The 10718-nt window shown below is 39.3% G+C and overlaps 1 pseudogene; it reads left to right on the forward strand.

The window, feature by feature from the left end:
- The first annotated feature begins 7875 nt into the window (after window positions 1-7875).
- On the forward strand, window positions 7876-9350 carry LOC110299094 (annotated as a pseudogene).
- The last annotated feature ends 1368 nt before the right edge of the window (window positions 9351-10718 follow it).

Here is a 10718-nt window from a genome sequence, read left to right on the forward strand (position 1 = left end):
CCAACCCCTGACATCAGCTAGGATGAAGAACAGTTCATACATCTTCTTCATGGCTTGATTTTTACAGTTTCAGTGACTTTAGCCAAATATGCTTTGAATCAGCTGTAAATTAGTTGTTGTAACTCTCCTACAAAACAGAAAGTTCTTTCCCAAGATTCACAAGGCAGTCAAGAAACTCCTTTGTGGTGACAGTCATTATCAGGGCATAATAGCATGCATGTTATGGCAGGTTAACATGCCTATAACTTTTATTTCAAAGTTTCCATGATCCTATCAAAATGGGAGTTGTCAACAGAAAGAAGAAAGATGGTAGTGTCACTTAAGTAACCAAACCATAGCTTGCCCAATCCTACAACAAGAACATGGGCGGTTATGACAAGAATAATCAGATGACACAATCACTCATGTTACTAACACTGCTGTCCCGAAATCTGTTGACCAAGTTCTTCATGTGACCTTGTTACAACTCCTACATGTTATACCTTGCATAACAAGAAACTGCCAAACAACTTGTTTACTTCACAGAGTATATTCAGAGACTCTGCTGGGAACTTGTGGGAAACTTCTGTGCAACAGCCTCAAACAGAGGACAATTGGAAACCTGCCATTGGCATATGACTACAGGCAACAATTTCCCTGGAATTCTACCTGAATCTTCAAATGACTATGTGTGTGCTATGTGCATGGAAAAGCACCACAGATACAACAGACATAACACTGAAGTATCATATGAGGACAACCTACACAAGAGAGTCAAGACCAGGTTCTGGTGCACATACTGCAAAATGAATCAGTGGATCAAGGAAGGCTCTGCCTGTAGGGTACACTAGCACAGAAAAGCTGAATATTGGCATTAAAGGCAAGGTAAGCCTATTTTCTACAATCTCTCCAAGTTTCATCTGAATTTGACCACTGCAATCCATGTTATAAACAGTTCTCTAACATATCTGCATTTTTTCCAAATTTAGCTCAGAAAGTCAGTCAGGAAGGATTAATTATGATTAGGGGTTCAGGTCTGGTGGGGCTAGGGAACAGTTGTTGACATAGATCTCCTCCTCACAAAGCTTACCAGCTCCACACAAAAAACCTACTCTATAACTACTCCCCTGTCAATTATGGATTCAGAGCATCTGATGACACAGCACAGAATTTTCTAGAGAACTCTTAACTTTTAAGGTCATAGTATTCTAATACATTATCCCTTCTTTCTTTTCTTTTGTTTTATCTTGAGACAGACAATTCCTTATATGAATGCACGCAAATGTAAAAGGGCTTCATGCCTACTTCCCCCACATTCTTCTTGCTCAACACCAAAGGATAATAAACACAAGCTTTTCTTGTGCATTCTTTATAGGTACCCCAGCTTTACGAACTATGGCCACCAATCTCCAAAGTATAAGGTCCAACATCCTATAGGAAATCGATGTCACCCATGTTCCCCAATAAAGAATTGATCAAAAAACTACTTCTAAACAGGTCAGGTCCACATCCCCTTGTCCTATTTACCATCTTTTAAACCATACATTTGAATGATGGATTAGAAGGTGGCTCAAAACATTTGATAACCCTCATTAAAGTAGGTTTTGGGAAATCTAAGTCTACAACTGTCTTATCAGAGGATGTTTTTACTAAAGCAGACAGGTAGGAGGATGTTTTGCAAAAAAGAAAAAGAAAGAAAAGAAAAACGAGTTTTTCTAGAAAGTGCCAGGGAAAAGGATATGTAATGTTTTGTTAGAGGAAATAATTGAGAAAGCATGTGGCATTTTAAAAGGATATAACCTAACCCAAAACATCCAGGAAATCCAGGACACAATGAGAAGATCAAACCTACAGATAATAGTAATAGATGAGAATGAAGATTTTCAAACCAAAGGACCAGCAAACATCTTCAACAAAATTATAGAAGAAAACTTCCCTAACCTAAAGAAAGAGATAACCATGAACATACAAGGAGCCTACAGAACTCCAAATAGAATGGACCAGAAAAGAAATTCCTCCCGACACATAATAATCAGAACAAAAAATGCACTAAATAAAGATAGAATATTAAATGCAATAAAGGAAAAAGGTCAAGTAACATATAAAGGCAGACCTATTAGAATTACACCAGACTTCTCACCAAAGACTATGAAAGCCAGAGATCCTGAACAGATGTTATGCAGACCCTAAGAGAATCCTATACCCAGCAAAACTCTCAATTACCATAGATGGAGAAACCAAAGTATTCCACGACAAAATCAAATTCAAACATTATCTTTTGACGAATCCAGCCCTTCAGAGGATAATAATAGGAAACACCAACAAAATGATGGAAACTATGCCCTAGAAAAAGAAAGAAAGTAATCATTCAACAACTTAAAAGAAGACAGCCGCAAGAACAGAATCCCAACTCTAACAACAAAAATAACAGGAAGCAACAATTACTTTTCCTTAATATCTCTTAATATCAATGGACTCAATTCCCCAATAAAAAGACATAGACTAAGAGACTGGCTACAAAAACGGGACCCAACTTTTTGCTGCTTACAGGAAACCCACCTCAGGGAAAAGACAATAACTCAGGGTAAAAGTCTGGAAAACAATTTTCCAAGCAAATGGTCTGAAGAAACAAGCTGGAGTCGACATTCTAATGTGGAATAAAATTGATTTCCAACCCAANGTTATCAAAAAAGACAAGGAGGAACCTTCATAGACATCAAAGTTAAAATTTTCCAAGATGAACTCTCAATTCTGACTATAGATGCTCCAAATGCAATAGCAGCCACATTTATTAAAGAAATTATAGCAAAGCTCAAAGCACATAAAGCACCTCACATAATAAGATTGGGAGACTTCAACACCATACTCTCATCAATGGACATATCCTGGAAACAGAAACTAAACAGAGACACATTGAAACTAACAGCAGTTATGAAAGAAATGGATTTAACAGATATCTACAGAACAGTATGTTCTAAAGCAAAAGAATATACATTCTTCTCAGCACCCAAAATCGACAATAAAATTGGTCACAAAACAGGCCTCAACAGATACAAAAATATTGAAATTGTCCCATGCATCCTATCAGATCACCATGGACTAAGGCTGATCTTCAATAACAACATAAATAATAGAAAGACAAAATTCACATGGAAGCTGAAGAACACTCTACTCAATGATATCTTGGTCAAGGAAGAAAGAAAGAAAGAAATTGAAGACTTTTTACAGTTTAATGAAAATTAAGCCACAACATACCCAAACTTATGGGACACAATGAAAGAATTCTTAAGAGGAAAACTCATAGCTCTGGATGCCTCCAAAAAGAAACTAGAGAGAGCATACACTAGCAGCTTACAACACACCAAAATATCTAGAACAAAATGAAGCAATTTCATCCCAGAGGAGTAGACTGCAGAAAAAAAAATCAAACTTAGGGTTAAAATCAACCAAGTGGAAACAAAAAGAACTATTCAAAGGATCAACCAAACCAGGAGCTGATTCTTTGAGAAAATCAACAAGAAAGATGAACCCTTAGCCAGACTCACTAGAGGGCACAGGGACAGTATCATAATTAACAAAATCAGAAATGAAAAGGGAGACATAACAACAAAACCTGAGGAAATCCAAAACACCATCAGATCTTACTTCAAAAGACTATACTCAACAAAACTGGAAAACCTGGATGAAATGGATAGTTTTCTAGACAGATACCAGGTACCAAAGTTAAATCAGTATCAGATTAATGACCTAAACAGACCCATATCCCCTAAACAAATAGAAGCCATCATTAATAGCCTCCCAACCAAAAAGAGCCCAGGACCAGATGGGATTACTGCAGAAGTCTATGAGACCTTCAAAGAAGAAGTAATTCCAGTTCTCCTGAAAATATTCCACAAAATAGAAACAGAAGATACTCTACAAAATTCATTCTATGAAGTCACAATTACTCTGATACCTAAAACACAGAAAGACCCAACAACAATAGAGAACTTCAGACCAATTTCCCTTATGAATATCGATGAAAAATACTCAATAAAATTCTTGTTAACCAAATCCAAGAAACATCAAAACAATCATTCATCCTGACCAAGTAGGCTTCATTCCAGGGATGCAGGGATGGTTTCTATATGGAAATCCATCAATGTAACCCACTATGTAAACAAACTCAAAGACAAAACTACATGATCATCTCATTAGATGCTGAGAAACCATCTGAAAAATCCAACAACCATTCATGATAAAAGTCTTGGAAGATCAGGAATTCAAGGCTTATGCCTAAACATAATAAAAGCAATCTAAGCAAACCAGTACCCAACATAAAAGTAAATGGAGAGAAGCTGGAAGCAATTCCACTAAAATCAGAGACTAGACAAGGATGCCCACTTTCTCCCTACCTAATCAATATAGAACTCAAAGTCGTAGCCAGAACAATTAGACAACAAAAGGAGTTCAAGGGGATACAAATTGGAAAGTAAGAAGTCAAAATATCACTATTTGCAGATGATATGATAGTATATATAAGTTACCCTAAAAATTACACCAAAGGACACCTAATCCTGATAAACAGCTTCAGTGAAGTAGCTGGATAAAAAATTAACTCAAACAATTCAATGGCCTTTCTCTACACAAAGGATAAACAGTATGAGAAAGAAATTAGGGAAACAACACCCTTCATAATAGTCACAAATGATATAAAATACCTTGGTGTGATTCTAACTAATGAAGTGAAAAATCTGTATGATAAGAATTTCAAATCTTGGAAGAATGAAATCAAAGAATATCTCAGAAATTGGAAAGATCTCCCATGCTCATGGATTGGCAGTATCAATATAGTAAAAATGGCTCTCTTGCCTACAGAAATCTACAGATCCAATGCAATCCACATCAAAATTCCAACTCAATTCTTCAACGAATTAGAAAGGGGAATTTGCAAGTTCATCTGGAACAACAAAAAACCTAGGATTGCAAAAACTATTCTCAGCAATAAAAGAATCTCTGGGGAAATCACCATGCCTGACCTCAAGCTGTATTACAGAGCAATTGTGATAAAAAAAAAATACTGCATAGTATTGGTACAATGACAGACAGGTATATCAGTGGAATATAATTGAAGACCCAGAAATGAACCCACACACCTATGGTCTCTTGATCTTTGACAAAGGAGCTAAAACCATCCAGTAGAAAAAAGACAGCATTTTCAACAAATGGTGCTGGCACAATTGGCGGTTATTATGTAGAAGAATGCGAATTGATACAGTCTTATATCCTTGTACTAAGGTCAAGTCTAAATGGATCAAGGAACTCCACATAAAACCATAGACACTAAAACTGATAGAGAAGAAATGGTGAAAAGCCTCGAAGATATGGGCACATGGGGAAAACTCCTGAACAGAACACCAATGGCTTGTGCTGTAAGATCAAGAATTGACAAATGGGACCTCATAAAACTGCAAAGCTTCTGTAAGGCAAAATTCACTGTCAATAAGACAAAAAGGCCACCAACAGCTTAGGAAAGGATCTTTACCAACCCTAAATCAGATAGGGGACTAATATCCAATATATATAAAGAACTCAAGAAATTGGACTCCAGAAAATCAAATAACCCTATTAAAAAGTGGGGTACAGCACTAAACAAAGAATTCTCACCTGAGGAATACTTAATGGCTGAGAAGCACCTGAAAAAAGTTCAACATCCTTAATCATCAGGGAAATGCAAATCAAAACAACTCTGAGATTCCACCTCACACCAATCAGATCAAAAAATAAGGTGACAGCAGATGCTGGCGAGAATGTAGAGAAAGAGAGATACTCCTCCATTGTTAGTGGGATTGCAAGCTGGTACAACCATTCTGGAATTCACTCTGGTGGTTACTCTGAAAATTGGACATAAAACTACCAGAAGATCCAGCAATTCCTGTCCTCAGCATATACCCAGAAGATGTCCCAACTAGTAATAAGGACATTTGCTCCACTATATTCATAGCAGTCTTATTTATAATAACTAGAAGCTGGAAAGACCCCAGATGTCCCTCAACCAAGGAATGGATACAGAAAATGTGGTACATTTACACAATGGAGTACTACTCAGCAATTAAAAACAATGAATTCATGAAATTCTTAGGCAAATGGATGCATCTGGTTGATATCATCCTGAGTGAGGTAACCCAATCGCTAAAGAACACACATGGTATGCACTCATTGATAAGCAAATATTAGACCTGAAACTTAGAATTTCCAAGATACAATTTGCAAAACACATGAAACTCAAGAAGAAGGAATACCAAAGTGAGGATACTTCATTCCTTCTTATAATGGGGAACAAAATACCCATGGAAGGTGTTACAGAGACAAACTTTGGAGCTAAGATGGAAGGAACGACCATCCAGAGACTGCCCCACCCGGAGATCCATCCCATATACCACCACCAAACCCAGACACTATTGCATATGCAAGCAAGTTTTTGCTGACAGGACCCTGACATAGCTCTCTCTTGTGAGTCTCTTCCAATACCTGGCAAATACAGAAGTGGATGCTAACAGTCATTTATTGGATGGAATACAGGGCCCCTAATGAAGGAGCAAAAGAAAGTACCCAAGGAACTAAAGGGGTCTGCAACCCTATAGGAGGAACAATGATATGAACTAACCAGTACCCACCAGAACTGTGTCTCTAGTTGTGTATGTAGCAGAGGATAGCCTATTTGGCCATCAATGGGAGGAGAAGCCCTTGGTATTGCAAAGATCACATGCCCCGGTACAGGGGAATGCCAGGGCCAGGAAGTGGGAGTGGGTGGGTTATGGATCAGGGCAAGAGGGAGTGAATAGGGGTCTTTTGGGGGTAGCATTTGAAATGTAAATGAAGAAAATATATAATAAAAATAAAAATAAAAAAATTTGGTAATAAAAAATAAAAAGTGTTTAGATATAACGCAACAGACAGTTGACAATGCTGTCTGACATTGGTGCTCCTTATCACTCTTTGCTGGTCTTCAGAAGGCTTTGTTGACACTGGTCTTCACTGATGATGCTGTGCCATTGGTTTGCTTTGCCTTTTCCACTTATCACCTGTTGTGACTTCATAGAGAAAAGTTCATCAAAGAACTGGAGGTGTTCCACAAACTTCTTTCTTGCCACTTCTGCAAATTTGGGTGGTTGGCAGAGGTGAAGGAAAAGTCCTTTTATCTTTCATTTCAAAACCAGAACTTAAGGAAATGGTGCCATATACTGTTCAATGTCTGACTGTCTTAGACCCTGGCTTTAGTGTACTTATTCATACTACTGGATGAATCTGCAAAATCTCTCTCCTAGACAGTTTTTACCTTGTTTTTCATATGTAAAAACCCTATGTAGTAGCATAGCATGTTCTTCAGAAGCTAATCAGTGAAATTCTAACATTAAGAGCTTTGGGGTCACCGACCTGTAAGGCAAAGATATGGCATAAAAGTGGGAATTGCAAGGTACAGCCCCTGGCTGGTATAAAGCAGTCACTAATACTTGCCATCAGAAGTAACTTCTTGAACACAAAAGTAGCAAATATGTCAATTCCCCTAGAGATAGAAATGAGGTACAGAAGTACAGAGCTACAGATGACTAAGCAAGGCCTTTAGTTCCCCTCCTTCCACTCCTCTCAGTCCCCATTCTCCCTACTGCCCCTCCACTCTAGATTCTGTCTTTCCCATTTTTAAAGATCAGGCCTTCCAAGGATATCAACTGACATAGCATAGCAAGATACAATACACCCAGGCATAAACCCTCACATCAGGGTCAGATGAGACAATCCAATAGGAGGAAAATGGTCTCAAGGAGCCAAATGAGTCAGAGGCACCTCCATTCCCACTAATAGGAGTGACACAAAACCAACTATCAAGATAACAACCGCAGTTATCTCGGTGCTACCGGCGCCTTCCTTGTCTCGCTGGAGGACTCTGTCCCACCTTCCCTTTCCTTCAGCAGGAAGAGTGGCCTTACGGACTCTGAGGTCCCCGCCATCAACCAGAGGCTCCGCTTTGCTTTGCAGAAGTCTAATCTGGAAGCCCTGCAGTGTCAGCACCTCAGGCTTCTCCCACAGACTGTGGTAGAGCACATTTTGTGAAGATGACCCATTGGTTTCATAGGAACCCATTAAAAGCTACAGCTCCCGTGTCTTTTAACTACTATGGCATGATCACTGGTCCTCCCGCTTCAAAGATTTGCAAGTTTCATAAATTCAGTGGGTGACTCTACACAGGAAAGCAAATTACGATACATTCAGAATTTCAAGTGGACCGATACATTGCAAGGACACGTTCCGAGTGCCTAGCAGGATGCTGTTTTTGAACTGATTTCCATGGGATTTAATGTAGCGCTGTGGTACACAAAATATGCTTCAAGATTGGCTGGAAAAGAAAAAAGATGACGCAAAAGAAGTTCACCGAAGCCTAAAAATTGCAGCTGGGATTTTTAAACATTTAAAGGAAAGTCATATCCCCAAACTTTTTACACCAGCAGAAAAGGGGCGGGACTTGGAGGCTCGGCTCATCGATGCTTACGTCATCCAGTGCCAGGCCGAGGCTCAGGAAGTGACAATCACCCGAGCCATTGAGCTGAAGCACGCTCTGGGACTGATCGCTGCACTCGCCTATGACACGGCCAGCTTCTACCAGAAAGCAGTTTGGAGCCTGCACACTCTGCTAAATGGAGAAAGTACCTTCACTTGAAGATGTGCTTCTACCCAGCTTATGCGTATTGCTACCATGGCCATACTCTGTTGGCGAGTGATAAATGTGGAGAAGCAATCAGATCTCTCCAAGAAGCAGAAAAACTGTACGCAGAGGCAGAAGCCCTGTGCAAAGAGTACGGGGAAACCAAAGGACCAGGGCCGACGGCCAAGCCGTCAGGACACTTGTTCTTCCGGAAGCTTGGGAGCCTTGTGAAGAACACCCTGGACAAATGTCAGAGAGAAAATGGCTTCATTTACTTTCAAAAAATTCCAACAGAAGCCCCACAACTGGAACTCAAAGCAAATTATGGGCTGGTAGAGCCTGTGCCTTTTGAATTCCCTCCTATGAGTGCTCACTGGACACCGGAAGCGTTGGCTGCATTTGATCTCACCAAGAGACCCAAGGATGACAGTGTCAAACCCAAACCGGAAGAGGATGTGAAACCTGTAAAGGAACCAGATATCAGACCTCAGAAGGACACTGGGTGCTCTGTCTCATAAGAATGTCTGTCACTCACTGCAATCTCTGCTGGTCCACAAGAGAAACTGTGGGGCTTCAGTTCGCCGTTTCTTATTTCTCTGAAGCCCACAGGATAATTGTTAGCTTCAGAGCAACTTGGCCTTTCATTTATTTATTCTTGATTTTCAACATAGAGGCATTTCATGATTTTGCTTCTGGGATCTGCTTTTTAAATCAGGACAACATTTGGAAGGGTTGTTTTTTATGCCTCTAATGAGTATATGTGGGGGGTTGGACCTTTTCTGAACTCTAGATAGTAAGTTTCATGTTCATGTTTTTCTACTTTCACAGAAATGTTTGTTCTTCTTGTTTGATACCAGAAGAATGTTTTGAAAAGAGATGGGTTCGCCTTTCATCACCACCTTGTCAGATCCGAGTCTAGCTTAGTCTTCTGGCGGGGAAACAGAATCGCAGTTAAAATCAGAATACCAACTCTTTCCCTGTACTTGACCAGAGTCCATGATGACTAGGAAATCGTGTCTTCAAGAGTGTGGAGGTTATATGGAAGTTAGCAGTGTGGGTCTGTGCCCCTTGGCCTGGCTCAGCTGCGGAGGGCCATGCTCTCTTCACCTGCACTGCTGACACAGTGGTTGTTTTCTTACAAGTACCTTTTCTAATGAACTTTTTACCTAAGGGGTAAAGCTTTGTACTAGCATTTAGTGCTTCTGTGTAGAGAGAGGAAGAGAATGGTAGTGGGTTTTGAAGAAGTAAAATGTTGCATGTTGTNAAGAAAGCCTTCGTAAACTCAACCAAGATAGGTTGCCCTGACTCATACTGGTAATTCCTTTGTTAGAAGAGTTTTAAGAAAATGCCTTTGTTACCTGATTTTGGTGGACATTGTGTTTTTAACATGGTTTTCTTCATATCCTATCAGAATGGCTTGGCGTTAGGCCATAGTGACAGAGGTTAGGATATAGACACACAAACTATGTGTTTAAAGGATCTGCTTCTACCCACAAACTGGGAATGATGGGTGTGTGGTACTTTACCAAGTAACAGATGTGGGTGTATCCTGCTTGGTTACTCTCCTGGGGTGTTAACTTTCTTTTCATAATAGGAATAATAATGTATGTGAGAACTTACTATGTGCCAGACAGTGTATAGGCACATACATAGACCACTGCATCCCTTTAGCCCCCCTGTGAGAAACACATCAATCTACATAAAGTATTGAAACAGGAATATACATCTCATAATGAAGAATGAAGAGAGTATACCTGTCAATCAAGACTGTAGTCAGTAAATCATATATCATAGTTTATACTCCTTTGAAAAGTTACATATAATCACTAAGGGTTTTTTAAAAAATCATTTAAAATATGAGTTACAGCTTGCAGTATCTAATATTTAAGCTGTAGCTTTCAGAATACTTGGAGTAACTACTGAATGGGCATTAAGTTTTATTTTGCTGCCTATAGAAAAACAATACTTTATTACATTGTCACCCTTCCTACAGAGTCACTTGTTAAATGCCAGTGACTGACAAAACTAACTAGTTACTGACAAAACTAACTAGTGCTTG

The sequence above is a fragment of the Mus caroli genome, chromosome 7 (genome assembly GCF_900094665.2).
Source record: "Mus caroli chromosome 7, CAROLI_EIJ_v1.1, whole genome shotgun sequence".
In the NCBI taxonomy this organism is placed as follows: domain Eukaryota; kingdom Metazoa; phylum Chordata; class Mammalia; order Rodentia; family Muridae; genus Mus; species Mus caroli.